Source organism: Arachis ipaensis, chromosome B10, assembly GCF_059453495.1.
Source record: "Arachis ipaensis isolate K30076 ecotype BB chromosome B10, ASM5945349v1, whole genome shotgun sequence".
Taxonomy (NCBI): Eukaryota; Viridiplantae; Streptophyta; class Magnoliopsida; order Fabales; family Fabaceae; genus Arachis; species Arachis ipaensis.
This window is the reverse complement of record NC_142435.1, coordinates 104,651,714-104,657,066: the sequence shown is the minus strand read 5'-3', so window position 1 is coordinate 104,657,066 and position 5,353 is coordinate 104,651,714.

Genomic DNA, 5,353 nt, shown 5'->3' with positions numbered 1-5,353 from the left:
TGAGGATAGGACTTCTAGTTCTCATTCCTTGTAAAGAGCTTTCTTAGTTGTTAGTTACTTTCTTGCAATTTACTTTTCATGTCCCTTATCCAAAAACTCCAAGTATACTATCCCATAACCAATAACAAGAACACTTCCCTGCAATTCTTTTGAGAGATGACTTGAGGTTTAAATACTTCGGTTATTTTTTTTGGAATTTGTACTTGTGACAAACAATTTTTTACATGAGAAGATTATTTGTTAGTTTAAAAACTATACTTGTAACGAGAATTCACTGAGGAATTCTAAACCACGAAAAATCTCTTCATCAGCTGCCCAAAACATCCTCCCCGACATTGTCGCCCTTATCCAACTGTAGATGCAGTGTACCTCTCACCAAGAGAAAGCACGAGCGGCTGGAAAAGATAAAAAAAATAGAAAAAGTAAGGACAAAATTATCATTTTATATTATCATTTTATATATTTTTGTAAAGACTACCAAGATCCTGATTTTAGATTTCTCCAATGTCCACCTAAGTCAAAATCATAAATCTTAATGGCTCTGCACACATTGACGTACTGATCTTCCAGTAAAGTATGTTGGAGCACCTAAGACGTTTCTCAGAATTTATATCTGCAATTTAGTAGTTGAAATTTGGAAAGAGATATCTGACCAAATCAAGCAAGACATGGAATTAAAAGCAACATAATGTGCAAACTGATGAGTCATCTCCACGTGTTATCAAGCATACTTTGCCGGCACACTTGGTTTGGCATTGTTCCCAAAATATGCAGTAATCAAGTGAAGCTTTTCAAACGGCCTGCACTGTTTAAATAGTATAGTTTGAAAAAGATGATCAAATTTACCTAACCAATTCATGCATCACTTTTGCATTACTCTAGCAGTCTAGCTACATGCAATACAATACCCTTCGGTAGACGAATATGCGGTGTGCAGTAGGATATAGGTAAAATATTTTATGTGAAAAATATACATTTGACTTTCTAGTATGCAAATGAATTAATATAGAAAGAAATTCATATGTAGTTATTTTTATGTAAAGTTGATAGATAATAATTGTTAGATAATGATTTAGTCAAATTTATCAAATCATCTAATAATTCTTGGTTATCAACATCACATGAAAATAACTGCATGTGAATTTTCACCATTAATATATAGTACGTGCAAATTGGTACGTGATACGTTACCTAATTAGTAAATTTATGAAACTATGATGTATTATTTGCAAATTGTATTAGAAAAACTATTTATTTTAATATTTTGAGTGTTAATTTCGTGAAAACTGCTCAAATATAACATAGGTGAATTAGCATTGATATAAAAGCACACAGAAAGAGACATTTTATAATCCAATCCATTCTAATGAAGGTGCAATGAAATGAAATGAAGGAAGATTCAGAGAACTAGGAAAGGGATATGTTTAGAGAACAGAAAGGTCAGAAACAACCCATGTGATGGCTCAACAGTTTGTTCATTTGTTGTTGTATCAGTTGTAGTTGTAGACCCAAATTGTAAAGGCATTTCTCAGATCCCCGTGTTTCATCCATCCCAACGATTCCATATGTCATGAAAATAAGAAATGCGTTCCTTAAGCTCTAATTCCTGTATGAAGTGAGAATACTTACAGTTAATCTCATTTTAAAAGTATCATAATATATCATCAGTCATAACATTTCACTCATTTCATTTGTTTATGATCAAATTTAATTTCATTTTGCAATGAAATCATAACTACTAAATATTGCCGCGGAGATTATATATATATTTTAGCATTCCATAGAAATTAAACCCATTTTTTCATGTATAAATCTAATGTTACCATTTATAGACAGCAACCGAACATCTTTGATTGGTCACACATGTTCCAAGAAGTTTAAGCTTTGAGTGGAATAAAAACTAAAATGTATGGGCAATTTCATGTGCACTCATTTTCATTTGATTAGAGGAATTCATCTTATTATTAAAATTCGAGTCATGAATAACTTAAATGCTTCTTAAATTTGAAAATCTGGTGGAGTCAACAAGAGAAAGAACAAATTTGGCGGGAAATATTTTTTTTCCAGAGGGTTCTGACTCGTGAGCGGTGAGCCAACAGTTTTGAAAGGTTACCCTTATCCTGTTTGTTCTCACTTCTCAGAGAAAGATTCCCAGCAAATATTAGATTAATCAAAATTACACGCTTCAAAAGAAATAAGTTACAATTCTCTTATTGGATTCACGCTAGGTCCTCACTTCGAGGCTTGTTAGTCGTCACCCCCTGCTAACTGCAGCATAACCTGATCCAACTTCGAATTTAAAAGTGTTTTTATGACATGGAATGAACACGGTACATCTTTAATTATTTTAGCCTAAGTGGCACCTTATCATTTGCTTATCAGTTTAATAATTCTATACCTATTTTTGTGGATCTGAAAAAATGCCAATATCAAAGAGTAACTATACATGTATCTTATATTATACACTAAACCAACTTACACTTCTGTTCCATCAAATTAATGTGATACTATTTTAATACTAATCAAATTTTATATATCTAAATTCAGAGTAGGTACTTGATGAGCAGATATTTTATATGCTTTTTGGGGGTATTTTCATATAGTTTTTAGTAAGATTTAGCTATTCTTTAGTATGTTTTTATTAGTTTTTATGCAAAAATCACATTTCTGGACTTTACTATGAGTTTGTGTGTTTTTTTGATATTTCAGATATTTTCTGGCTGAAATTGAGGGACCTGAGCAAAAATCTGATTCAGAGGCTGAAAAAGGACTGCAGATGCTGTTGGATTCTGACCTCCCTGCACTCGAAATGGATTTTCTAGAGCTACAGAAGCCCAATCGGCACGCTCTCAATTGCGTTGGAAAGTAGACATCCAAGGCTTTCCAGAAATATATAATAGTTTATACTTTGTCTAAGCTTTGACGACGCAAATTGGCGTTTAACGCCAAGTCTTTACCCTATTCTGGCGTTAAACGCCAGAAACAGGCTACAACCTGGCGTTTAACTCCAAAAAAAAGTCTCTACACATGGAAGCTTCAATGCTCTGCCCAAGCACACACCAAGTGGGCCCCGGAAGTGGATTTCTGCACTATCTATCTTAGTCTACTTAATTTCTGTAAACCTAGGTCACTAGCATAGTATAAAAACTACTTTTAGAGATTTATTTTGGATCTCATGACATTTTTCACGTTTTACATTGTATCTCTACAGCATGAGTCTCTAAACTCCATGATTGGGGGTGAGGAGCTTGCTGTGTCTCGATGAATTAATGCAATTACTTCTATTTTCTATTCAACACGCTTGTTTCTGTTATAAGATATTCACTCGTACCTAACCGTGAAGAATGTGATGATCCGTGACACTCATCATCATTCTCAACCTATGAACGCGTGCCTGACAACCACTTACGTTCTATCTGTAATAGCTTGAGTGTATATCTCTTGGGCTCCTGGTTTAGGAGTTTGATTGCCTCTCCTGACAACAGAGCGTTCAAATCCCTTAATCCAGAGTCTTCGTGGTAAAAGCTAGAATCAATTGGCAGCATCCCTGAGATTCAGAATGTCTAAACCTTGTATGTGGTATTCTGAGTAGGATCCGGGAAGGGATGACTGTGACGAGCTTCAAACTCACAAGTATTGGGCGTAGTGACAGACGCAAAAGGATCAATGGATCTTATTCCAACACAAGTGAGAACTGACAGATGATTAGCCATGTACATGGACCCTTTTCACTGAGAGGACGGATAGTAGCCATTGACAACGGTGATCCACCAACATACAGCTTGCTATGGAAGGAGCCTTGCGTGTGTGAAGAAGAAGATGGGAGGAAAGCAGAGATCCAGAAGATGAAGCATCTCCAAAACCTCAATCTGTTCTCAATTACTGCATAACAAGTATTTATTTGATGCTCTTTTACTTTTTACTATTGAAATTAAGAATTATCATTGATATCCTGACTAAGAATTACAAGATAACCATAGCTTGCTTCAAGCCGGCAATCTCCGTGGGATCGACCCTTACTCACGTAAGGTATTACTTGGATGACCCAGTGCATTTGCTGGTTAGTGGTACGAGTTGTGAAAAGTGTGATTTACAATTCGTGCACCAAGTTTTTGGCGCCGTTGCTAGGGATTGTTCAAGTTTGGACAACTGACGATTTATTTTGTTGCTTAGATTAGGAAAAATTTATCTTTTTTGTTTAAAGTCACTAAAATTGCGTCTTCTATTATTGTTTTTGGTTGAAACTTTTTTCTCAGAATCCTTATTTTCTTTTTCATTTTTTTTCGAAAAATTTTATAAACTAATAATTGAGTTTTTCTGTTTGAGTTTAATTTCATATTTTAAGTTTGGTTGCCTTTGTGTTTCTGTTTCTTAAAAGTTTTTCAAAAGTTGTTCTTAGCGTTCATCGTGATATTCAAAGTTTTCCTGTTTGTTTCCTTTGTTTTGATCTAAAAATTTAAGTTTGGTGTCATTTTTACTGTTTTTCTCTTTTTTCATTAAATTCAAAAATGTCTTTTCTCTTTATTTTAATTAATTTTTGAATTTTCCTTTAAAAATTCATATTTTTATTTTAAAACTTTCTATTCTATCTTATCTTAGTTTTGAAATTTCAAAATTCAAAATCTTTTTCAAAAATCATATCCAAAGTTTTTCAAATCTTCTTAATTAAGTAATTATTTTCGTTTTCAAATCTATTTTTCTCTTAGTTTTCAAAATTTACATTTTAATTTCTAATTATTTTATTTTATCTTATTATTTTTATTTATTCTTAATAATTCGGTTTGTCTCTACTTAAATAAAATAAAAACAAAAATATATCTTGTTTGCAATTCATATCAATTCCATTTTATCCATCATGGACCTAAATAGAAATGAACAGTCCAGAAGGACTCTGGGGTCATATGCTAACTCCATTACTGCTGCATATGGGAGTAGCATCTGTATACCTCCCATCAAAGCAAGCAGTTTTGAGCTAAATCCTCAGCTCATTGTCATGGTGCAGCAAAATTGCCAGTATTTCGATCTTCCACAGGAAGAACCTACTGAGTTTCTGGCGTAGTTCTTGCAAATTACTGACACAGTGCACGACAGGGAGGTAGATCAGGATGTATACATGCTGTTACTGTTTCCGTTTGCTGTAAAAGATCAAGCTAAGAGGTGGTTAAATAACCAACCCACAGCAAGCATAAGAACATGGAAACAGTTATCAGACAAATTCCTGAATCAATATTTTCCTCTAAAAAGGATGACACAGCTAAGACTGGACATCCAAGGCTTTAAACAAAAGGATGATGAATCCCTTTATAACGCCTGGGAGAGGTACAGAGGGATGCTAAGGAAATGCCCCTCTGAA